The sequence below is a fragment of the Nipponia nippon genome, unplaced genomic scaffold (genome assembly GCF_047370975.1).
Source record: "Nipponia nippon isolate SJK-2023a ecotype South Korea unplaced genomic scaffold, ASM4737097v1 scaffold_3, whole genome shotgun sequence".
NCBI lineage: Eukaryota > Metazoa > Chordata > Aves > Pelecaniformes > Threskiornithidae > Nipponia > Nipponia nippon.
Window position 1 is genome coordinate 31,070,042 of NW_028262347.1, and position 27,360 is coordinate 31,097,401.

The 27,360-nt window shown below is 35.1% G+C and overlaps 1 protein-coding gene across 4 annotated transcripts in view; it reads left to right on the forward strand.

Moving 5' to 3' along the window:
* The window catches only part of IMMP2L (inner mitochondrial membrane peptidase subunit 2), a 480,274-nt gene that overhangs the window by 295,428 nt on the left and 157,486 nt on the right, over nucleotides 1-27,360 (forward strand). The gene's annotated exons all lie outside the window — the stretch shown is intronic.

Consider the following 27,360-nt stretch of genomic DNA (forward strand, 5'->3'; position numbering starts at 1 on the left):
AAAAACATGTAAGTTGAGAGCTATGCATTGATTGGTTTTAATTATGTCAGCCTTTTTCACTGCCCTTTGAAAATTCTTGAAATGCAATAAACACTGCCTTTATTTTGAGCCCTGGAAATAAGTTGTTTTTGCTAAAGATAATAGATATTACTCCAACCTAGTTTGGGCAAATTCATTAGGAAGTCAAGTCCTTCTGAATAAAGTTTTCCAAAACTGAAAATAAAGTATAGTTTTTTGCTTTGTTTTAAGCAAACCCAATTGCAATATTCCTGGTTGTATAATTGTATTTTTACCTTTGGCCAGTATTAAGTGTTCTTTTGTATTCATTCATGATATCTTTGCAAAACCCTAAAAGAGCAAGACGTATAACATGTTTGTGTGTCAAAATATTTATGAATGCCACAATCTTTCAATTTTCATCCTTTTTAAAAATATATATCCTGAAGAATATGCAGCAATCAGGGTATGGTGGAGAATAAGGTGGAAGATTCTGCTCCATCAGAATTTTGTTAGCAGTGCAAGCAGAATAATTTAATTCTGATCAACTGAAAGGTAGGCATTTAAGTAGAATGTGGGATTTCCATTGAACTATATAACCAAATGTTATTTTTTTGTGTTGTACATCAGTATAATCTAAATTCTGGCCCACTTCTGACAGAGATTCAAATGGGCACTCAGGCTAGCTCCTAGGCCTGCAGGTGGCATGGAAAAGACAGTTGGCTGTATCCACATGAGATACCTCTTCATTCACATAAGAAGTTAGAATGGAAGAGTTAGACAAGATTTTAGATACTGGAATAAAATACAATTTCTATGTAAATAAATAGACTGAAGACTCAGTAACACATGAAGCCAAACTGATTGAACCCAAATGAGATGTGACCAACTCAATTTCTTTAATTAACCATCGGATAAATTAACAAAAATATATTTAGACCTGTAATAATCTCTAAATGACAGTCAGAGTTATACTTAGCAAATGTTAAAAACAAAAAATTGCTATAAATATATATATTTTAGTACATTTGGACTCTCCTTATGAAGGCTACAGCCTAAATACTACTGCTAGAATCACTTTGTAAACTGTGTGATTTCCACTTCTGAATGCCCTCTGATTTGACAGTTCTGTCGTGTGAAATGTGTAGTATTAAATGATAAGCCTGTATCAGAATTGGAGTAGGTAAATGCTATCATTGTGAAATGATGTATTTACTTAATGTGGTGAGGGGATCAGGTAATAAATGACATCGTAATAGTTAATATGGAAGGATGGTATTAATGATGAAAATCACTAAGGAATCACAAATGGAAGAAAAAATAATAAATGAGGAAAGCAAGATGAAAAGAGTCACAATAATTCTTCCTTTACAAAACTATAATAACGATAAATGCTGAGTCTCAAGCCAAGCAGATTTTTATTGTTAGAAATGCTTATGACAGAACAAGTTTGGACAACATCTTTGTTCCCTTGAACATCACAATCTTACATGCATGGGCTGTCTGATTTTCTAATTAAAATGTTAGTGTTTTGAAATGACAAATCTAATGCTTTTTGGAAATTTTTCAGTATATATCAAGTTTCTGCTTGCAAACATTTACTGATGTAGCACTTAATAATGTCCCATCCACAATATCTGTATCCAATAATGGCTTGCCAGAAGGGCAGAAAAGTTCAAAACTGTGAGATTTAATCTATGTATTAACCAGATTCTTCAAGAGCCATAGCATTTTAGCTGTGTTAATTTTGACAGGTTTGTTTTATCCTTACCACCTTTGTAACCCATATAGTACCTTCCTTTGACAAAGATCTAAATTCACTGTCATACTAATTGTTTTCCACGTTTTGCTAACCTTTTTAGATAGCTCACAACACTTATGGAGCTGGTATTTAGGACTTAAGCTTTTCCTCTTCTTTTGCAAGGAAAAGCAATGGAGATGCTGAGAAAGGGAAGGGGAAGAATAGTACCTAGATGTAATTACTTGATAAAATTAATTTAAATTGTGTGGGAGTTAATCCTTGAGTCATCACTGGCTTGTTTTGATGAAGATGTTGGTGCTGTGCATAGATACTGCCATTTCATTTTTTCACTTATTTTCACTATATGAAATACAAGCCTTTGAAAACTTATTCAGAAATATTATCCACGCTGTGGTGAAAGGTTTAGAATTTTTTTTTCTTTATTCGTTACCTTTAAGTCTTTAATCCAAAATCACCAATATCATCAGTACAGAGATGTACATTAAATTCATTATCAGAAATTAGATGTGTAAACTGAAGATAAGAAGTTATATATTTTCCTCAATCTTTCAGAAATATATACTGTTGTTAATATAATAAAAAGTAAAAAAAAAACAACACAACCAACAACCCATGAATAGAAACTATAACCAATAAAGGGATATCTGTAGAGTTTTTGTATGCTAAAGATGATCTCTTAAAGTTGGTGAAATGTACACTGGCACTGTTTCTTAGTTATAGCTATTATTCATAGCAGTCCTTAAATGTCTTTCACCAGAATAGCGCTGCATATAAAAGTAACCAGATTTCTTTCAGGATAAAAATTGTTTCTGAACCCTTTGTTTAAGACATTTAAATATAGCTAAAATTATATAAAAAAAATATAACAGTCTCCTTCATTGGGATGTATTGTCTAGGAGGTGGTTTTAGGCTGGGATCTGAAGAAGCCTCACATTAATATCCTGCAAGAATCAAATGTCTAACCAGTAGTGGTGGTGGTATTCCATCCCACCCATTCATACAGTTTTCTGTGAAATAGACAGTATATTTGACATTCTTGTATTCAGAATTCTAGCATGTTGCCTCTGCAATGTACCCACTCTCAGGGGCATCCAAAGGACAAATATGAAGCTAAATTTCTTGTACTCCCCCTGCCTGAATGTCACTCATATTTGTCCTTTTTGAGCAAAATAGAAGATAAGATTTAGTAAGTTCAGACATGAAGACACTTCAACAATTTGAATTAAGGACAGAGTAGGCTAACAGAGCTTACTGTTGTTTTCTTCAGTTGCTATTACATAGATTACGCATTTAATTGACAAAGTATTTGCTTAAAACTTTTTTTGTTTTCCTCGAGAGGTTTATGAGACTGTTACTTCCTCTTCACTTTCTTCTTGTTAGTGACAGTGTTTTCAGCTATTTTTTTGATTGTTTTTAAAATTCATTCTATGATTTTTCACTGAATTAATTTTGAAAATTCACTCACAGCTGTTAGTGGGTGTGGCCTGCAAAATATCATTCAGTACTCACTTGGTTTAAGTAGAATGTTTATTTATATATTAATTACTAATAGTGCAGAGATTATTGCCCATGAATGGAAAACAACCAGTCATTCGTGGGTAACAACAAGGTTAGGTTAAAGCTCAAGTAGCGACAAGTTGCTTATAATCATCTTTCATTTTATTTTTCCTTTCTGATCCAATGAATATTCACCAAGGGAATGATAATTTTAACTAAGTGATTTGTAGCTGGATGTTAGCCAAATTAGTTTAACTCCAGGGATTGAATGCAAGTGACATACAAGGACAACACTAATATATTCACTGTGAAGTTGGCAACCTGAATGAATATAAAAAGTAGTAGTAGGCCTGAATGTATGCCTTAATCATAAGTATCTTGATATTGGCTTAGAATTTTGATGCTTTTAGATGAACTTTTTATACGAAAAAATGCTTGAATGATCTTATTAAAGCAGCCTAATGAATCTGCTCTATGCTATGAAATTCTTGCCAAGACATTTAGAAATGCAATTAACTACAAGAAAGGTGTAATGGCAGAAGTTATTTTCACAGAAAAATAGTATATTTGGTTTATTCAAATTTCATTCTTAAAGGCATTGGTGGTGGCTGGTTGCCTTAAAGATGCTTTACTGTCATATGCTGTTGGATGACAATAAAACATCTGTGTCATACTTTTAAAATAATAGTGAAGGTATAATTCCCCTGCTTATAACTAACTAGCAAGTCTGTGGTTTCAAATGCTGTAACATATTGCTGTATTCCCATTCTGTTGCCAAAATTAATCAAGTGTCATTTGCTTCTCTATGGATTGTTCAGGTAGATCCCCAGGAGGTCTAAAACTCTTTTCTTTGGAAAAGGCAGCAGTTAAAAGTATCTTTATTTCCTTTCAAAGAAGTCTGCTTCAGGACTCATATGATTTATTTTTGTCAAAGTTTGTCTTGAAAATCGCCTTTCAGTTTCTGAATGCAAAGGTAAACATCCTAGGGGAAAAAAAAACCACCACCAAAAAAACCCAACTATACCATACTCTTTAAAATTAATGAGTTGGTTGGTTAAACTTTAAATCTCAAGCTGCATTTGAAGACAAGGTTATAGGTTGTAGTTCAATAGTTATTTACAGGTTTCCTTGGTCTAGTTGCAAGTATTTCAAATGCGAATTACAGACCTTGTCTTGGCTTAGCTTCATCAGGGGAAGTTTTTCTACCATTTATTTCTATGGGAGCTAAACCGAGTCCTGTAACTTAGTTTGTATTAGCTTGATATATCCTAGAAAATCATACCATATTGGCTTGATTTTTTGTAGAAGCAAGCAAATTGACCTTGACTTTTAGCATTAACAGTAGAAACCTGCTTATTTGGAGTTGAGTAGCCAAAGTTCACATGGGTAAAGGGCCTGTGTAATTTCATGTTGTTTGATTTTTATTTCTTAAAGAGCAGCTAATTTCTCAGGAATAGAGGCATAATTCCCATTGTCAGTCTTCTCAATACCTTTATAATTAACAAAACAAAAGACTTGTTCATTTTTATTTGTACCATTGCTAATTAGGTTTTTCTGTGCATTCTGGTGATCTCATGCTGTTGAAAATCTTTTCAAGTTGCAAAATTAATTTCAAATATTTTCAGTATTACAAAATTTTTTGGTGTCTGTCAGTTTCTAGCACGTCCTTTTGTTTCACTTTCTACCTAGCAGAATCCCACTGTACCTCAAAATTAGAAACAAGCTGATTTGAATGCAAGTTCTCAATAAGTAGCATCTTCAGAAGAGGGAAAAGTACAAGCAGTTGCTGGTATGTGGAAAAAAAGATATTTACTGCAGTGAAACTGAGGAAACAAAAATTACATTGCAAAAGAAAATATTTTCATCAGAAGGCTTGTAATAAACCCCAGTGAGAAAGGACAGTCTTAAATTATTCAAGCAAGGTTAGGTAGTATGACTTCTTTTGAGACATCATTTCACCCTTTCACTTTAAAGACTTGGTTAGAATTCGGTATTTTCACATGCTCAATATCTTTACTAAATGCAGTCAAGATGTTATTATTTAACAAGAATTTTATTTAGAAGTCACATGCCCATTTTCAGTTGCAATTAATTTTTGTGGCACTCTTGCTAAAATGCTTGATATCAAATGTTACCAAATAGCTTGGAGTCCTGAAGAAGATGATGCAGGAAGTAGCAGACAGAGGCTTCTGAAAGGAATCATGACTGAGTTTTTTGGGAGATAGTAGTCAGCAGATATTAGTGTCACAAAACTCTGCGGGTAAATAAGTAGATAGGTTTTGAATAATATGTTTTGTCAGGACTAAAATAAGAACAAGAGAGAACAGAAACCTTCTTCCACTGTTTTTATTTTAGAAGATACAAAATACTCAGTCATATTCCATGTACATGAGCTTCTACCTGATGAAGAGAAGATATACCTCCTGCTAACATCCTCCCTACTTTTTGCCCATCTTTGGATAGTTGCATAGTTGCATCTTTTGCATACTTGCATAGTTGAATACATTGTGAAAAGTATACTTGGTCTATGATTCTTATGGAGTCGCTTTGACAAGTGAGGTTACATATAAATAGCAGTTAATTGCAGAGATCTCTGAAATTTCCATTTCAGTGAAACCTACTATTATGCTGACCCTCACTTTTACTAGATAATTTATTTTAAAAAATTAATGTTGTGATTACTTTGTTTCTTTAAGTATTTAAATGTAGCTTGATATTCTTTATTTTACAAAAACTTGAAAACAGTAAATATCTTTATATGATTTTTCAACTGTCAAAAAATCCAATATGCAGTTATGTGTGTAAACAATAGGTTTCTGCAGTAGGATAATGTATATACATTATCTGTCAAATCTGTTTATTCCTACAGGATTTGACTTCAGCAAGTATTATTCAAAGTGAGAAAATCTATTTAGAACTGTCTCATTGCCTTGTGTAATCTGCTAAATCACCTGTGGCCATTTATTGCTACAGTAAATAGTGTAAAAATATCCCCACTCCCACATTTAAGGGCAGAGAGAACTCTCTGACCAAATATCTACCCAAGTTAGAGAAAGCAAGAATTGCCCTTCCTCACAGAAAAAATTAAACTGAAATGAAACTACTTTGGAAGTGTGAGAGTAAGACTCTAAAGACTTCCCTGTATTAATTACAGAGAAGAAAAAAGTGCATAACTACTTCCCAACTGTGGCCTGCAATGAGAGGCTTTTTAAGGTTTAATGAAACAGAGTACTTGAAAATAGCAGGAATGTAGCTGGGTGAGTGAGTGGGCTGGTGATCTGAGACAGAGTGTTGTTAAGCTCTACACAAATGATGGTGAACACAGAGGCATTGATGCAAGAGGCTATCAGGACCCATTCCTTCCCCTGCTCTGTTACCATAATCGTCATGCTTCATGATGGCCAAATAGGAAACTACACTTGGTAGATAACAGGCTGTTTTTTAGTAAAGTTGTTCACTTTTAACTTTGCACACCAGCTACAGTAAACCAAATGTCAAATTTGCTTAAACTGATTTAGCCAAGGACTGTGTTTTTCTGAGTGCAATCAAGAAGTTACAAGGAACTGAGTTATAGCAATTAAAAAAGTTACTATCACTCTACAGAAGTTGCTGCTCTCAGTGGTAATTAAAAAAAAAGCCCAAAATAAAACAAAAAAAAAACCACCAACATTTTTGTGACTATGTTTGTGAATGCCATTAATTCCTGACTTCCAACCAAAGATGGTAGATTCTCCCTGAAGTTTGGTGACTTCTTAAACCACCCCATTCATAATCATCCAGCCATGCCAGCATTGCCAGTTTCTGCAAAACGATTTCTGTCCTTCAGTCCTTCTGTGCATCTATCCCTGCCATCCCACAGTTTAGTGAAGCTTAGTCTCCTGCCCAGTGACCGGCTAGATAGTACAGCTTTTAGCATGTGGTTGCTCATTGTCTGGCACATGTGGCAAAACCTCTGAAGCTTCCTTTTTCCTGCTCAAAGTAGCAATTTCCTTTCTTGCCCTGAGCTGCTCATCTAGTTTTTGGAATGATCTTACCAGCTGGCAGATACAATTGTTATACTCAACACCCAGAAGCTTTCATTTATTTACCATCCTCAAGGGATACCTGTTTCTGTGACACAGAGAAGAATCAAGAACATCCATGGAAATGAACTAGAGCTTTGTTAAACTGGTTTAAACTCATCTACATTTAGGAATTTGCATTTGTTTAATTAAAGTAATTAAAAATTTATTTCAGTTATGTTAAAGCCACTTTGTCAATGCTAATCAGGTCCTTGTAGTGCTTTAGTGCTATATGAATTAAGACAAAGGCATTCTGGCTTAGTGGGTAGCCTGACTACTTAAAGAGTTGAAACTGAAAACCCTCAGGGAGTAACGAGGAGCAGGCGAGAAGAGAAGGGGCACAGGGAGCTGGGGACAGGGGGGTGGCAGGGTAGTCCCTCACCCCCTGGGGGAAAGGCCTGCAGGCCCTGGAAAAAAATATTGTGTGTCATAAATAGCCCTTTTAAAAGAATATGTGAGGCCCTGCTCTGTCCCCTCAAATGTATGCGTTTCTTGTATGGAACTCAGGAAAAAAAGGAGAGTTTATGACCTTTGGAAGAAGGGGCAGGCAACTCAGGAGGACTACAAGGATGTTGTGAGGTTATGCAAGGGAGAAGATTAGAAGGGTGAAAGCCCAGCTGGAACTTAATCTGGCCACTGCCATAAAAGACAATAAAAATGTTTCTATAAATACATTAGCAACAAAAGGAGGACTAAGGAGAATCTCCATCCTTTATTGGATGTGGGGGGAAACATAATGACAAAGGATGAGGAAAAGGCTGATGTACTTAATGCCTTCTTTGCCTCAGTCTTTAATAGTCAGACCAGTTGTTCTCACGGTATCCAGTCCGCTGAGCTGGAAGACAGGGATGGGGAGCAGAATGAAGCCCCCATAATACAAGGGGAAGTGGTTAGCGACCTGCTACACCATTTAGACACACACAAGTCTATGGGGCCAGATGGGATACACCCAAGGGTACTGCGGGAGCTGGCGGAAGTGCTCACCAAGCCACTTTCCATCATCTATCAACTGTCCTGGCTAACCAGGGAGGTCCCAGTTGACTGGAGGTTAGCAAATGTGACGCCCATCTACAAGAAGGTTCAGAAGGAGGATCCAGGGAACTACAGGCCTGTCAGCCTGGCAGCCTGGCAGCCTCAGCGCCAGGGAAGGTTATGAAGCAGATCATCTTAGAGTACCATCACATGGCATGGTACAACCAGGGGATCAGGCCCAGTCAGCATGGGTTTATGAAAGGCAGGTCCTGCTTGACTAACCTGAACTCCTTCTATGACAAGGTGACCCGCTTAGTGGATGAGGGAAAGGCGGTGGATATTGTCTACCTGGACTTTAGTAAGGCCTTTGACACTGTTTCCCACAGCATTCTCCTGGAGAAACTGGCTGCTCATGGCTTGGATGGGAGTACTCTTTGCTGTGTAAAAAACTGGCTGGATGGCCGAGTCCAAAAAATTGTGGTGAATGGAGTTAAATCTAGTTGTATTTAACCAACCTTATCACTCTCTGCAACTACCTGAAAGGAGGTTGTAGCGAGGTGAGTGTCCGTCTCTTCTCCCAAGTAACAAGCAATAGGACGAGAGGAAATGGCCTCAAGTTGCACCAGGGGAGGTTTAGATTGGATATTAGGAAAAATTTCTTCACTGAAAGGGTTATCAAGCATTGCAACAGGCTGCCCAGGGAAGTGGTTGACGTATTTAAAAGCTGTGTAGATGTGGTGCTTAGGGATATGGTTTAGTGGTGGACCTGGCAGTGCTAGGTTAATGGTTGGACTTGATGATCTTAAAGGTCTTTTCCAACCTAAACGATTCAATGATTCTAAGCACCTACAGCTTATGCATAGCTCACTGTTAAGGGTCCTTCAGACAGATATCAGTTGACAAGCTCAAATTTTTTCTGTATAGCTAATGACTTTTGAACCCACTTTGAGCTAAGTAGAAAAGGAGCTCTTAACCAAGGAAATAACGAGTCCCTCAGGTGTCTTAAGTTGGGCATCCAGTACGACTGCTCATTTTATAAAATTTCATTTGAACTATGTTAGTACTTTCTAAATTATCTATGATTATAAACTGATTAGTTGAGTACAGGGTTGCATTTCCACACGTAATAAAAAAAACATTAAATACGCAGTACGCGCTTGTGTTTATATAGCTAATTTTCTTTCCAAAATTTATTATGCTTTTCAGGGCTTGTTGTAGTGAAATGGAGAAGGTCTTTCTAATTTCATTCTTACATTTTCTGCTCCACTACATGAATGATGAAATTGTGATTCAGCAGTTGTGGAGAAGACTGCATCTGTCTCATTAAAATACTTAAGAGTCTAAAATTTTTCTGGAAGGTACGTGATGTCTCATTGAACTGCTGCCAGCACTCTAAAATTCATTTATTCACAAATGAACTTGGCAGTAAAATTTCTAGTTTATACAAGTTTTTATTCTCTCTTTCCACCTGATCTTCAAAACCAATCTCTTGATGACATTAATATTTTAAGAAAAAAAAATTGTGTTTATAATATGATTATGAGCTGTTACTGTAGCTTACAAAATTGTTCTTGAGTGAACACTGTTGCAAGTACTGTTAAATGTAATCCATATACTTTCTCCTTATTTATATTTAGCATTTTGTGAAGGTATGTTCGGATTTTCCATAAGCTGTGAAATATTTTTTACTTTTATGTGTATAGTTACCACTCTATTGACTTTTGCAAAGACTGGACTACAGACCATCTTGTCAAACTTGAGAATATACTTAAAAGAGCAAATGTGATCTGAGATCTGCTAACCAAGGTTGTTGTAGAAATTTATTTACTCAGCCAGCTGTCAGCTGGATGGACCAGCGCTGAGCTATTAGGGGTCTGAAAACTTTTTTATGCATTTCCTTTCTTGTGACTGTTCAAATGAATTCATAGTTCTTGGTTTATGCTTTTTTACTTTATAAGCTTTATTTTTCATTCGGATCATATGCTGTTAAACAGGGTTCCTGCTAGTCTATCTGACCTTTTTAAAATTTTCTGCTTAGACTCCTATGTTATAAATTCAAACAAGTTAACCATTTCAATGCACCAAAACAAGAAAGCCAGTAAGAGAAAAACATGTCATTAATTTCCTAATTTCACACTCTCACTAACACAGACAACAGTTACACCACTTCTTTAAGTTACACTGTGATTTTTTTTACAGCTTTTTTTTTTTTTTGAAAGGATGTTTTCCTCTGGTTAAAACAACCACTTCTTCCATTTCACCCAAGGTTTAGGTCATCAAATGTAAGTTAATGGAGCAGAAGAGGGGAGAAAGTTTAAAGAAACAGAGAATGACTGCTGGAGATGATGTGAGGAGAGTGCAAGGTTTTTTTCCCGTTTAATTTTTTTTCTAACAGACAACATTAAATTATTCAGTATGTAAGTGTATAAAAGAAAAAAGATCTTGCATCTGTCTTTGGATTGGCTAACAACTCTCAGGATGTAAAATTAATTTAAATATTTGTTATCCATGTCTTGAGAAAGGGAAACTCTCCCACAGTTATACCCACAATTTATCATGCATAAACATGGGCAGCGGAAGTTTTTCCATTTGGCCCTATTCTGTACATGAAACTTGGTCCTGAAGAAAATTTTAAAGGGTGTTGGAGAACTTCAAATGTGAAAATAATATTCACACTTTAAGGATAATTGTGAGTAACCAGTGGAAAAAAATGCAACATTAGAATCTTCAAATGAAGGTAGGATGCCAAGTTGTGTTTTAATCGAACACAAGCTATTAGGCTCAATATCAAGTTAAATGCGTGAAATGTTATGACCTGAACTCTCAAGCCTACAGGTATGTTACCAAACACAGTTGTTTCATGGCAGCTAACCATCTTTCCCTTTTTAGCTCCTGACAGAGAAAACATAGTTTGATCCTTCTTTTACTGGAAGTTAAAGTAACTTTCATTGTCTTATATTTGGTGCTGACTAGTAGCGCTCATAAGGATAATTACCATCAACCAGCTAACATATCTTGCAGTTTTGTAGAGCTGTAAGGGGAAAATTCTGGTGATGATGGCATTGCTAGCATGTATATACAAACCCTGGCATGTGTAAGAAGTCAGACTCAAGATTATTTCCCTTCCTCATTGACCCTAAAGTATATCAAACAAATAAATGGAATGAACTCTGGTGAATAAGCTATGAATTCACCCAATTGTGCCAAGACGATAGAATATGTGTTTTCATAATGTGGAAGTTTAGCCATTAAAAACTTGCTTGCATTACAGAAGTTCAGCCCAGACTGTGTCAAGTTTCTCTGAGATGACTAGCCTTGAATCTACTTTAGATTCTTGCCTTCAGATTCAGGACAGGTAAGCAGGCTATATTTTTTTCATGGTAGAGACCACATGAAGAAAATCCTTCCTGAAATGATGCAGAGTTATTGTTATAAAACATAGGAACTGAAAAAGAGCACAAATTAGCCACAGCATTCTCCAAGTTTTTTCAACCAGCAGTGATTTTGTCACTGTCACAGTTGATGTATAAACTAATTATCAATGGGTTAAAGAGGTCTGTATAAAATGTCGTGCAATGTACATTCTTCTCTCAATTGAAGACAACATATAATGATATTGGGGAGGTATTTCAACTATTCCTTTCATGTATAATTCCCCATACTTTCTTTATGAAATAAAAATATAAAAAAGGAAGTTCAAAAAAAAAATTATTATTTCAGATAGTGAATGTGTTGGCTGGACTAACGCAACTGTGGAGGTAGCAGGTGTTGCCCTTTGTGGAGAGACATCTGTCAGTGTACCAGCAGTGCAGACCTTCCTTGCCTCTGTGAATGAATTGGGATGCCTCTTGGGGGAGGTTCAGGGTCCGGGTTACTTGCTATTCACTGCATTCAAAGAGTTAATACTGCCTAATCCTAGCAAAGACAATGTTTGTGAAAATCTAAAGGAAGAACAGCTTTTGTTTTTTCCTCTTAGGAGCTGATAAACAGACAGGAATTTGAGGGATTCCCAGTTTGTTCCTATATGACAGATTTATATCACAAACATCCTTGCCTGCTGAGCACTCCTTGCCTGTTGCTAGTTTTGCTGCTGGTGACTCCTCTTGCCAACTTGAACCGATCACAACTTAAAGCAGGGAAATATCTTCTGTTCCAAATGTGACAACTATTTTTTTTTTTAAAATAGCATTTTGATTATGTTCCAATTATCCATTTGTAAAGACTAGTCCCATTGCATACTGTCTGCACAGCAGACTTGAATAGCAGAGATGAGTGCACTAGTAGCTTTTTATCAAACACTATAAATCACGAATGTTAGTAGTATTGTCACTTAGTGCTTTGAATGTACAGAGTTACAAGTGCTAATGTACAGAGAGTTACAAGTGCTAAGTCTTAGTATTGCTATTTCTCAGTTAAAAAGAAACATGGTCTAATCCTGAAGTTTCTGAATTATACAATGCTTTAACCAAAACTCACAGACACCTTTTTATACTCTTGTACAGTTTCTTTCAGAGAAGTAAGGTTATACTTGCACCATCATGGCTCCAACAACCCTACTACTATGCCACTTATTAAACCTATTACCAGCTTGAGTTTTAAGGAACTGTGTTAGTAACTGTTTCTGCAGTGATACATCATTTGGAGCATATATGCAAAAACTATCTTTAGATTTTGAGGCAGAAGTATACAGTTAGTATCTCAAAACACTACACCATACAGTTTAAATATATTTCAGTATATATTTTATGATCTTTGTTTGCAACAAATAGGTATCATAAATGGATAGTAGAATATTACTAAGAGAATCAAAATGAAAAGGTTAGATTGTTCTAAACGATTAAATTTGTGATGCAATAGGCACTAGTGTTGCAAAGATCTGTATGATTTCCCACAATTTTTGCTCTTGAAATTCATCTCTTCATAACCCTAGTAATTTGCAGTATTATTCTTGCTTTCTTAAGGTAAGGGTGTGAAAGGGCTTCTCTCAAATGTAGCTGCATTGAAATTTGTGTTTCAAACCTGTTTTGGATATGCACTTCTTATTAAAATATAAAGGCTTATGTTTAGAATGTCAAAGACAATAATGCCAAGTTTGAATTAGCTGAGTTAATCTTTCTGTGCTTCTAATTGATGTTCTGTGTCAACAAGGACCAATACATAGTGTCAACACATTTCAGAATTAGTCAGTACTGTCCAAAATATACAGAATAATATGTGAACCACATATTTAAAAGATTCGATAGTAGCACCAGTAGAATTTCTAAAAAGTTTTGTTAATCCCACACCATATCTTGCATTTCTTCCTTCCAGGTTTTCATGCTGCTGAACTGCAAACATTTCCAACCACTGAAAAATAAAGAATTGCTTTCTTTCATACTAGTTTCTGACACAAGCCTGTATCATCAGTCCTTCTGTTTTGCATTTACTTTTTGTTGTCCTTCTGACTGTTTTCTACGAGGGGACTTTCTTCTTTTTTCAGAAAATTTTCAGAAAAAAGAAAGCTTTTATAAATAAAACAATGCATCGATGGGTTAAAAGAAACATAAGAGTGGCATAAACATTTTGAGATTTAGTAAAACTAGAATTCTAACATGGATCCACTCTGAAAAAAATAATAAAGATACAAAAATGATAAATACCTTGTTTGAACTTTTGCCTCATGGATAGAGGAAGGAGAGCGAGGAATGCATCATCAGAGTGAGTGTGTGAAAACTGTCTATAAAGTTTAATTCATCCTTTCCCCCTCCCTTCTCGCCTCTTCTGCCAATCTCTCCCTTTTCTAGCCATATTCTGAGCAGCATATCATTTACTTGGAGAAAAAGGTGACAGGGACCTTCTGGGGGAAACTGTCACACAGGATTGGGTTTGACAGGCTGGATGGGGCTAGGGCTGGTTTTGCTGCTGCCTGAGAGTGAAGAATTCATTTTGGGTGGAATAACCAGAGCGGACTCTAGCGTGGGAAGAGCTGGGAAGCAAGTGTGCAGACCAAACCCTGTGGCTGTGTGTACAGTTGGGGAAGAGAGGGAGAGCAGATTGGCCTTCACAGAGAAGGGGAACACTATCTAAAAAGCTTGGAAACTGCTTTGTGTGAAGGGAAAATCATCTGTAAGTATAGATATTTTACTCATTCGTGCTGTTCACTGTTGGTGACACTAATGGTTTATTTCATCTTCCCTTTTTATTTTTTTAAATAAATATGTTTGTCATCATACAAGAGAGGAAGTGTCTTGCAGCTCAGAATACTAAAAATCTCATAGCAAAATCCAACACAGGACACAGTTTTACTCTAGACAAACTCCTCAAAGTTCTTTCATGCCTGCTTAAGTGATCAAAGTCTCTTAGAACAATAGCCTCAGTTATTGTACAGGGTCCCTTCTGCTATCTGTGAAACCACACAAGTAGAGGATAATGCAATTAGTATCAAGTGGAGCACAATGCATGATGATCTGCTGACATAGAAGATCGGGTTTTGAGAAAGAATATCATGTGGAAAAATACTCTCTATTAGATTTCCCATTGCTGCTCTTTGCCAAATCCTCATAAGCAGGTCATAACTCCTATTATTACAAGGATTTCAGTCACAGTAGTCAATCTATGGTTAATTCAGCCTGACTTCATCTGCAGGGTGGACACCTGCAGTTAATTGTGAGCATTTTTCCCCAAATGCTATCTAAGCTAAAATCAGAAGTTGTGAAGAAAAAAACCCCAAACTTTTCTTTTTTTTAAGCATATCTTGTAACTTTTGCAAATGGCATTTTGTAACTGTTGGTTTAAAATATGTAGGTAACTTTCCCATTTTTTGTTTTGCTAATGTTAGTTCTTAATTTTTTCTGTAATCTCTTATAACAAATACTAAGTAAGTTTTCAACTACATAAATAAGTTATCCTCAGCATCACTCTCTATTTCTGAAATTTTATTTTATCATATAACTGTATACAAATTCCAGTGAATTTACTGTTATATAGTCTGGGAATAATTTATTTCTTTGCGTGCTTACTGAGCACATAGAGATCTTTAGGATTATGTCCTCTGCATAGGTTTTTTTAATAGCTTTGAATAGAGATTCAAAATTATTTCTTAGTTAAGCCTCTGTCTTTACCTTTTATTAGTGAGAAGATAATTGATTTTCATTTTCTAGGTCATAAATATGGAAAAAATACTTATATTGCATGTGGCACTACTTTACAAAAATAATTGCAAATAATTCCAGACTTCTGTTGGCCTCTAGAGATCTTTTAAATTGTTGGTTGGTTTGGTTGTGGTTTTTTTTTTTCCTTCCTTCTGTGAATTTACATTGACATAATGTCTTTATTCTTAAAATAAATGAAAGTGTGTTACAACTATTTTAAAAGGATACATTATGTTGTTATTGCTCTTCCCTTTACCTCACCATTAGTACTTCATTTGCTTTCCTGTGTTATTTAAAAAAAATCTGCTACGGATACTTGTAAGATAGATGAAACAATATTTTTAAGCAGTTTGTCTTTAATCATTTAATATTAAGATGGCTAGACTAAGCTGACGTCTGGCTTCCTTTGTATTCAATGAGGAGAGAAATTCTCCTCCACAGGGTGATTCATCCCACTTTAATTTTCTGTTACATTCTGTGCACTGACTATAACAGTCTTAACTCGTCCGGAAGCCTTAGTTTCTTGACCATAGTAGAGGTTAAATTTGAGAAAGTATCAAGCTACTCAGAAATATCAAGAAAGAGATTTTCTCAACAGATGCTTGAAGTAGCATATAGAAAAAATTAAAAAAAACCAATGTGCTTATGGATTTTAGGTGATTTCAAAGATAGCTAAAAACTTCAGATTCTTCAGAATCACGATTTTGTTTCCTAAATATTGTGTTAATCCTATCTGAGATGCTAAACTTGGTCTCCAGTAGAGACAATGTGAGACCTAGGCTTCTTAATTTCTAAATTTCTTTTGAGATAATATTTTGGTTCCTAAGTCACTGATATTTTTAACATCTAAATATGCATCCAGTACTTTTTCAATAATTGTGGTGGTGTTATGTAACTGGAAAAGTTTTCTGAAACCCCATCAGAAAGGAATAATGATTGAAAATTGCTGCAAAATGTGTAGTGTGTAGTCACAATTAGGACAGCAACTGATTATTTAATTTTGCATGCTTAGAAGAGTTGCCATTGAAAGGCGGTGGTAGTGAGGTGGGTGTCAGTCTCTTCTCCCAAGTAACAAGCAATAGGACAAGAGGAAATGGCCTCAAGTAGCGCCAGGGGAGGTTGAACTTGGATATTAGGAAAAATTTCTTCACTGAAAGGGTTGTGAAGCACTCACTGGACCAGGATGCCCAGGGAAGTGGTTGAGTCCCCATTCCTGGAGGTACTGAAAAGACATGTAGATGCAGTGCTTAGGGACATGGTTTAGTGGTGGACTTGACAGTGCTAGGTTAACAGTTGGCCTCAATGATCTTAAAGGTCTTTTCCAACCTAAATGATTCTATGATTCTACAAATCTATGAACACGGGTCTAATCCCAGAATCAAAGAAGGTATAGAAGTGCATCTTGCAGAATGTAAGATTCTTTAAAATAAACATAATTTAAAAAATTATTCTAATAGATTATGTATAGATTAAATAGATTATTTGTATCTAGTATCCCATATGGCAACCTGAGAATCATTATCAAGCATTTGGTTACATTTTGGCAGTTTTCTGTGTCTTTCCCTCTGTTGTCTGTTGCAACAGAAGTCAGTCATATTTTATTTCTATTACACAGCAGAATATTTGGGCAGCTATAGTAAAGATGAAATATGGTTCCTATGCTACAGCATAATGGTTAATGAAACAGTGAATATATTACTGTTGTTGACTTAAGCATAGAAGACCAGATACTCTCATTCCTAGATTGTGCTAACTTCCTATTTGGTAGATAAATATTTCTATGTATGCTTTCAAAGTCAAAGGTTAAGATATGGAGTTTTTCAACTCTTTTGGAAAAGGTGAAGATAAGGTAAAATGGCCGGTTAAAACAGCAAGTAATTAATTGAGTCTCTCTGTTAACAGGAGGAAGGTCAAGTGCACATAACTATTGTGATTACACAGTCTGCATTACAAGCGGCTGAGTCGTTTAACCTCAAAGTGGTTGGATTGGAAGGCTGAGAACCAATTAAATGAGATTTTACTTCAAAATAGTAGCTATGCTTCTGAGTTACCATAGCATTTTGAGGTTTTTCAGAGTGACTTGTCATATAGTTTTGCAATACCAATTAGTTTTATTGCAGTGAAACATTTTAATTAGAGTTTTCAATTTTCCTTTTTTTTTTAATTTTATTTTTCCTTTGCCACACTTTAGCTAACTGGCTGAAATTTTTAAATGGTAATTTCTAATGGAGATGTATTTGATTTTTTCCTTTCTGTCTTTTTCTTCACTTTGTCTTGTATGCAATTCTGAAAGTTTTTCAGATGCACAATTTTGATTGCTGGATCCAAAGTGTAGAAAGAATTGCTTAATTTTGTCATGTAGGAATTATACGTCTAGTTTACACTGGGGAGAGTCCATAGGTATCCACTCACAAAGATCCAAATTATTTACAATAACCTTTCAACATCTGTGAAAAATGCTGAAAATCTGCTACTACTAATGTCTCATCTAACAATGAGGCTGCAACTATATAGCATGCTGTAGATATACCAGGGAAGTCTCAGTTGCTCTGAAAGTATGGAGATCTTTATTTTTTTCCCTCCAACTCCTTTTTCATCTTAGTGTAGGAGATCTCTGCTAAATAGCATCTGGTACCAGGAGATACATTATGGATGGGTATTTACCATGGAAGCTAGTTTTTTTCTGACTGTATTATCCTTGGAGAGATATGTTCCTGCTCTGTTTGAAAAATCAGCTAAATCAGAATGTGGAGAGGAGCTAAGGAATGGGGGCCCATGAGAAAGAGAGAGAAGGAACAAACGTGGATATCCAAGAATTGCAGAGCTTGAGAGAATTGTTAACATGTTCTAATTATTCCATGTCTATGTGGCAACGTGTAAGACTCCTTTACTGAGGCTTTATGCAGGTGATATATTCAGATTGTTATTTTTGTTTAGAGATTGATCGGAATTCCCCACGAATTTTCAGGGAAGCATTGTTTTAGGTTATGTTGAAACAGTTTAAAATTTAATAAAAATAAAATACTACCTTTCCAATAGTGCGTGCTTGCAATCTGTAATTATTATAAAGCACTACTTTCAGTAAAAACAAAATAGTTTTTTGGCAGTGAGTGATTTTGCTTTTTAACAGAGGTTTGACTAAGAAATGCTAATGTAATGTGGAGTTAAATTAAAAATTGCAGGATGTTATTAGAAGTACAGTTTTCCTCATATTTTTAATTATATTTTTGTACATATTTTCCACTGGAGCTGCTGAGCAAATCAAGCATCACTGGAACTTATGCCTAACCAGTTGGTGCAACTGCTGCCGTGAAGTACTTATTTTGTAAATTATGGGTGAAAAACGGTGAACATTCAAAATGGTTCACTAAGCCAGTATTTATTAGGACTGGGGCCTGCTTCCTCAAACTTAGCCCAGAGGGAATCCAGGAGCAATTGAAGAATGTTTTCCATTGCTCTCATTGTCTGCTAACACTGTCAAAATTACGTATTATTTCTGTATAATATTTCTGTTTGAAAAAATTGCTAATCTTTGTCACTTCCTTTAAAGTTATAACACTATTTAAGGTCAAAACTGGGTCAAACATTGCTACTGACAGGCGAGCATAGACTCAAACAATTTTTGTAGTATGGAATACTGTTTGGAAAATGCCTCTTTAGCAGTTGAAGGGGAAAAAAGACAAAGGAGAAAATGCAAATGACTTCAAGACTTGCAATAAATTTCCAGTATTTAAAACAAAGAGAAAGGCTTTAGGAATGTCTTCTCTGAGCAAAATGATCACATGGTTTATTTCTCATTCTATCAGTAGAAGCCAAAATACAATTAAGGTCAATCAATTCAGAAATAGGTTTTATCAGGCAAACCTGGTGTGTTTTATCAATAAAATTACAAAGCAACTAGATAAATATAATTTTGATACAGGCCATAATATAGCATATTTGGTTTCTTCAAGAATTCTTTTTGCTACCACATAATATCCTGATCTAGAAACTTGCCTTTTATGGAATTAATATGGGCCACATTAGACAGATTATAAAGAGATTCAGTTCAACTGTGAAGATGTAGATATGGTTGGGGAGACATCTGTGAATGGTAATATTTCCAGCAGATTGTTTTGTGACTCAAAGCTACGTACTGGTTTTGTCAATTGTCTTTATAATAATTGGTTAAGCTTGCAAACAATACAGAGATAGACAGGGCAATAAATAACCAGACGGCCATGTCATTACAGCATGACCTGAATCACATGGTTACTGTCCAAAAATATGTTTTACAGAATTGAAGTGTAAGTAGTAATCAAAACTTTATTGGTTAACTGTTTTAGCAAGCAGTTTATTCAGAAAAGGATTTAGATGTCACTTTTTGTATCCTTTCAACATCAGCTCCTAAGATGAAAAGGATGAGCTTTTTGCCTGAATGTACAAAATAAATGCAATGTTGGGAAACAGAAAAGAGATTTTACATTGAGCCAGCATAATAATACCAGGTTACTGTACTTAATTTATTATTATGTATAATAGCAATCTAAGCTGAATAATATTAGGTTCTCATGTCTCTGTGCCAAGAAGAAAATCGAAATGTTTGAAGAAGTTTGAAGTATGGTGACAAAAGTGGTCCTGGAATTGGAAAACTAACTCTGTACTGAGAAGTTTAAGGAGTTCTAGCTGATGAATCAAAGAGAAATTTAAGAAGAACTGTTGTGCCTAAATCTTTCTGCATGAAGAAGAAATAAGATGTTGAAGGTTTTTCTGCCTTGGAGGAGAAGGCATGAAATTGAAGCTGCTTAGATTCAATTTTGAATGTAGATGCGATTTCCTAATAGCAAGGATAATTAAACTTTGGAGTAATTTCTCTGGATGTTAGACTCGTTGTCACTCAGAATGTTTGAGACAGGATATCATAACCTTCTCTAAAAATGCTTTATAATAACATTAGGTAATATCCAAAAAGACAGAAAAGAAAAAAAATCTGTGGGCTACAACGGTTAATTAAGGTGATCAGTATGGTCTCTTCTGGCATCAGAGCCTGCATCCCAGAAACATGTTGTTTTTTAAGGTATCAACATCATGATTCTTCATATACTTGAATAAGACTAAAGGCTGTACACAGTTAGAAGTGAAAAATAATTTATGTTGTAAGGCACCTCTGGTGATTATCTAGTCCTACCAGCCACTCAAGGCAGAGTCAACTCTGAAGTTGGGTCAGGCTGCTCAGAGCCTTGTCCAGTCAAGCTCTGAGTATCTCTGTGATTCCCAGCCTCTCCAGGGTCCAGTTGAGAACTGAGTATCTCTGTGATTCCCAGCTCTCTGGGCAACCTGCACCACTGCTTAACCTCATGCAGTTTGAAAATTTTTCTGGTATCCAGCTGGAATTTCCCTTACTGCAACTCATGCTGTTTCCTTCTGTCCTTCTGCTGTGCACCTCTCCAAAAAGTCTGAATCCCTAATCACCAGTTAGATAGATGACAACAGGAATTAAGCCCTTTGTCTCATCTCTGATCTGCACAAACCCAATTTCCTTAGCCACTGCTGTTACATTACTCTTCTGTTACTGTTATTTTGGTGGTCCGTCACTTTTTCCAGTTGTAAATATCTTTCTTGTACTCGTGGAACCAAACTGAACACAGATATTGGACCTGGTTACTGAATACATTTAATGCAGAAATTCTATATAATAGAAATTTACAACAGGAAGGACAGCAAAAAAGGATAAAATAAGTGTGCTCATTTTTTTTCCTCCACTATTATATGATGTGTTATTTTCCACAATACAGAAGTTGTCTCAGAACCTGTGATGTGATTAGTTAAACGTTCTTTATTATGAGATTCATTATCTCCATAAAGAAGTATGGAATTTAAATAAAAGTTACAGACTGGGAAAAAAGTGAAATGAATGGATTAAAAATGTTTTGGTTTAGAAAATATGTGCATATATTAAGTAAATTTGCATTCTTATACAACATTTAGAGTTGGATATGTTGGATCTGCTTTATCATAGCTATAGTTCTGGGAGGGATGAAAAGAATGGATATTGCTACATAGTTCCTACAGTACAGACTTTGAGCATCAGCTGCTCTGCTGGCAACAGGAAGCTCCTTCATCATAGACCAAGGGCACAAAACTTTTTTGAGGGTCAACATCTTTATCTAGTGTATGATGCAGCTATGTAAAACTCCCTGTTTATCTTATTAAGCAAGGCCAGAAAATATGGATGAGATAGCTCCGCTGCCTGTATTTCCTCTTCCTCCAAGCATGTTTTAAAAGTAAAGCCACCAAAACTTTACTTTGACATTCCCAATTCTGTATATATATTAATGCCATTTATTCTGGGCTCCGTCTACATTTTAGTTACTGCTCTGGCTATTTTCTGGATCCCCAAAAGGCTTGAGAAGGAGATAAACAACTAATTTTTCATCATACATCAATTCTGGAAGTTCCCAGAAGTGTAAACCTTAACTATGTTGGAATGTTTGATTAGACAGGAATTAGTTTTGGGAAATGAAGAGGTCACTGAGTGAATGGCTTTGGATCACAGTGTTAGACTAAGATCTCAAAAGCTCCTCCTTATCTTGTTTTATGGAGTTAAATCCTTTTCAGTATCCGGCATTAACAACATAAATAAAAGCAGAAATAATGTTTGTGAAGATGTCCTTCACATGCTATAACAACATAGTGTTCATTGTTTCAGTTGCCTCCATGTAGGTGACCAGCAAATCACATAAATCTCAATCTGAAGTAAACTTCAGAATAATCTGAAGGCAAACTTCCAGCTGCTGCATAAACATCTTGCTTCTGTCTCATAAAAAGTGAAGCCATGTGCTAACAGTAATATACATAAATATGTGTATACATAGATACATGCATATAAACAGTGTAAACTTCAGGCACTTTTCACTGCAACTTTTTAATAAATACCTGTTATTTGTCCTGTTCTAGAAAATGCTCAGTTAATATAAAAATTCCAGTAATTTTCAAAAGTAAGCACAAAACCCATGTAGGTTGCTAGGACAATGGATGGGTAACATTAAGCATATGTAGATCATCGAAGTATCTAATTTAAGCTATCTGTTTGAAACATATTAGCGGCTTATTCATTATGAGTTCACAGTATAAGGTCTTATCTTTTTCTAATGCATGCACCCAGAAAATCTGAGTGCTCATTCAAGGAAAAAGAAAATAAAAATTATCCTACACTGTAGCATTTATTTAGTTGGACTTTACTGTTATTCAGGTCTAATTTCATTCTTCTTTTCATGATAGCTATTGTGATAATATCTGTTGAAAAATATAATTGCTTTTGGTATGTCTTCTGTGTGTCTGAGCATCAAACATTTTGTTTGATCATTATCCAGGATCAGTAAGGTTACTTTTTTTTTTTATTTATTACAGAGACTGCATGCTCAGCAGGGAATGATATCACATAGCATTTGGGGATACATGTTAACATATCCCTTTGGAGAATAGAAATGAATCAACTCTCTTCATTGACTTATCTTGTTGGGATCTTAGGATATAGCCTAAAAAGCACTCTCTCTCTAGAAAAGCCTGTAGAAACTTCAGTTTCAAGCTCTTAAGCATGATTTGCTGTGGACTAAGAATATAGTTAGACAACTCAATGAAAGAAAGAAGGGTCAAATAACACATACAAAAAGTGGATATATAATGAAAGTTTCATTATTGATCAAATGTTATTTACCTTATGGAGCAGTTATTTAAAATTGTGCTAAGCAATATCCATTAGAGTAAATAAATAATCGAAATGATGGAAAGCGAAAAGTTCAGGAGCAATATTGTGACTGAAGTACTCATTTGCTCAATCAGGAAAGGAGAAAGCCTTCAGAGAATTGTCAGCATGTTTATCTGACAATTGCTTGCTAAACAGTGGATTTTCCTGCTGGCTGTATCATTCCTCCTGTCTTTCCTGGCCAACATGTTCTGTAGTACTGCAGTCCCATACTGTTCAATACAGGGTTGAACACAGAAGAATGGATGCTTGTACAAATTTGTGTGTGTGTATATAAATATGTATATATGTATGGTTTTTGTAAGAGCATATAATTAAAAATAAAACCATAAATAAATGTTTCAATTTTATTGGAGTAGCAATATTGAGGTAATAACTAGAAAAGATTGTTTTCCTGAAATAGAACAAAGTGTCACTTTCTAATAGAAATTCAACTATTCTTCTATCCCTCCTGAAGAAACTAACTCTTCTTATGAACTTGTCAATTATTAGTTTATTTCAGACTGTAGTGTTGGGGATGCATAACTGATAAAACCCAGCTGAAGCTATCTGACCAGTTTTCATCATCTCAATATTTTCTCTCCCTGCTGACATGCAAGTGTGTCTTCAGCTCTGAAAAGCATTTTTTTTTTAAAAAGGAAGTTTAACTCTTTACAGCTCTTCTGCTAAAGCATATCTTTTAACTTTAGAACTAAAAGTGTATGTAGGGAGAGGAGGGTTCCTATGTAGTCTGCATTTTTTTTCAGCAGTATCAATTGTATAGATAAAGGGAGACCTGCCCCAGAATAGTGCTTAGGCAGGAGGTTAGAATATTGTATCTTGAAGTACTTGCTGGGGATGAATACAGAATTTGAATCTTCCCTAATCACTGGGGTGATCTACTTTCACCTCTACTTAACCTAACTCTCTCAGTTCCTTTTAAAACAAATGACCAAACGTAAGAGGCTTTAATCCAAAATTAATGATGTCCTCATGATACGGGCATTTGTTTTTCTTCTTTTACCGTGGTGGAATCGCTCATTAGTTTTTAATGAAAGCTAGGTGTGGTTGAGGGATGAGGACTATAGAGCTGAAAGTCAATACAGAATAAGACAAACATATAAATTTAGGAGAAGGAGCTAAGATTGTTACCAGAAGTTAATTGTGGCAGGTAGCTTATGGTGAGTTGCAAAGGCTGCATCTGGAAAACCACAAACAAATACATACCAAATGTCTAATTTTCCCTTGGTAAATTGTTTATCTTAAAACTCTGAATCTGGATTTTGATGTCATGATTCATGTCTTTGTGCATGAGGCTGGGATTTCTTCATTGCACTGTGCATAAGCTTAAAGTTTGGAACAAATTAGAAATTGTTGCTAAGGCAGAGTGAAATGTCCTGTTATTGGAAGGTATTTCAGACAGAGACAATGTTGGTCTTTTGTTCTATTATTTGCAGCCAAGCATCAGGTGATCTGTAGGTGAAGTTTAAAGAATTGCTTTGACAGATAAAATAAAAAATATTTATCAGTCTTGGATGCTACACAGGCCATTGCTTTCTTTTTGTATTACACTGTGGTCATTCTCCTGAGGTGCTTGAACAAAGAATACTGATGTTTGAAGAGAAATTGGTAACAATGAATTATCCTCAAACTTGATGGCTTGAGGGACACACTGCTAGACTTGCCTGTTTTCTGCTTTTCTTCATGGAAAAAGGAAAAGTGACTATGAGTGGAGTAGAATTCAATCTGCTTTTAAGAAGTGGATTTAATTTCCAGAGATGCTTTTCCTAGTGCGTTCCTGATGTGCTGCTAGCTGCTACTTGTGCATTAATACTTGTAATGTGCTTGAGATTTTCATAGTCATTCTTACTGTTTCTACTTGCACTGATGTCTCTAATCTATGCATAGTGAAAAATGGTTATATGTAGATGAGGAAATATTTTTACTGAGAAAAATGTAATCTTAACTTTTTGAGAGGCTAATTTAGAAAATCGTCAAGGAATGGTGACTGCTCTGTGAAACAGCAGATATGGGTCTGGCTGGTAAATGTATGGATGGTTGTTATTAATTCATATTAATGATCTTTATATCTTCTGAATGACATCTTTGGGAGACAAAATATATTCATTGCGTGTAAGAAATCTCATCTTTTCCCACACAATATCACTTAAAAGGAACATGCCTGAATATGACCTTTCATATAAGGAGCATGAAAAAACACTGTTAGGAGAGGTGCAAACAGTTAAATCAACAGTTTATTTTGCTTTTCTATTTCCTTCTGTTTTGAATAAATAATTTTCAAGATTATTGTTTGTTACCTCACTCTGATATCAGTGAGAGAGAAGTACTAAACAATTACTCGTTACAATGTTTGGGTTTTTTTTCTCCTTCATTTTTTAATTTGTTCCATACCTGCTGCGAAATTTCAAAGACAAATTGCCTATATCTGCATGGTTTTGTGATTTCCATAATCAATGAAATCCCAGTGTTACACTAAAAGCCTTTCAGGAAGGCATCAATATCCACCACTTCAGAACTAGTCTCTTACCTCCTGTTCAATCACTGTGGCTCTTGAATGAAACATTCTGATTGCCTCTTGAAAATCCTTGTTTTAAGAGTGCCTGTGTTACTGGCCCATTTGAGCTTGCTGCTCCCTCTCTTACCAGTCCTTTGCCATTTTCATGAATTTTAATCAGAACGTTAGTATAAAGTTTATTTTTAAACTATTCTGGCTTCAAATACTAAAAATATTCCTGATTTATAATAACTATCTACAAGGAATTCATTGAAGTCATTCTGATAAATAATGTGTTTTGCTTTAATTTGTCATTACTGGCAGAAAAGTAACCACACTTAGAACAAGTGCTCATATCTCACATTTAGAGTGATGTTTATTCGTCATTACAATTTTTTGCACAAGGAAGGCAAATTAAGTGAGAGCTTAGTAATTACATTACAATATGTACATACTAATCAAGTGAAAATGCTTACATGGGGAATTTCAAAGAAACTTTGAAATTAAGATGTTAAATCAGAACACAATTTTGTAAGAGTAAACTTAAAATTTGTTTTCATTCAGTCTTTGAGAAATGCACAGTTCATCACATACGTTACACATTATTATTTCCATTCCTTAAATTTTATATGAAAATATTACAATCTGAGCCTAAATGAATTAAAAATGAAATCAATTAAATATTTTTAATTTATAATAGCTTGTAATAATAAAGATGTGTTGTTTTTTCTTAGACTGTGCTCTGCTTGAGAAAGAGAGGTGGTCAATGCTCGAATGAGTGTGCGTTGAAGCCTAATAGGGAGCAGCAACAGAAAGTGCTGTGGATAATCCAGATATTTCAATCATATGAGCATCTAAAAATTGATTAATTCCTTCCAAGACTGACATGTAAAATGTTATAAAAATGTGTATTCTCAGCCTGATAAACAACATGAAAGACGAGACTGAACTGGAATATAGAACTCTTTAGGTAAAATTAATGCTAAATAAAATATTACTGTAAATGATATCTTTTGAAAATTCCAGTGATGACTAGGGAATCAAAGTATGGTCCTTATTCATGTTCACTGCTCCACACTGCTTTGTGAAAATAGTATTTTCAGGCTTAGTAAACTGTAAAGTGAAACTATTTGATATTTTGAAATTCAAATTTATGCTTCTTGAATTTTGTTTCATTACATTGAAATATAAATATATTTCAAATATATTGACAAACACAAAAAAGCCCAAACCACTTTTAAAATGTTTGGAATACTTTTTTGGTTTCATATTAAAAAAATTTGAATAAGCCTGAAACTATTTTTCTTTTTAACTTCTGGAATTGAAAGTGAACTGCAAATGCCTTTAGTCATGCAACAGTGCAGAAAAGTTTTTCATCCAGACTCATCTCAGCTTTGCTTTTTAGGGAAGTGTAATCTTAGTGTGCTACCAGTTGACCAAAGTTCAGCTCAAATGTACAGGTCTGTTGTGGGGATGGCATGGCCAATGTTTTTAGGCATGAAAACTGTATAAAGCTCTTGTGATTTCATGTCTAGCAGTCTGTACTTGGAGTCTAATATACAGAACCCAAGCATCAGCAGAAAATCAAAACCATTTGTTGACTTTTGTCAACAATTTTTTTGTTTTGATTTGTTGATCAAAACCATTGACTTCCCTATATACAAGCAGCAAATAAAAATAATTTTTTAAATAACATGAAAGCA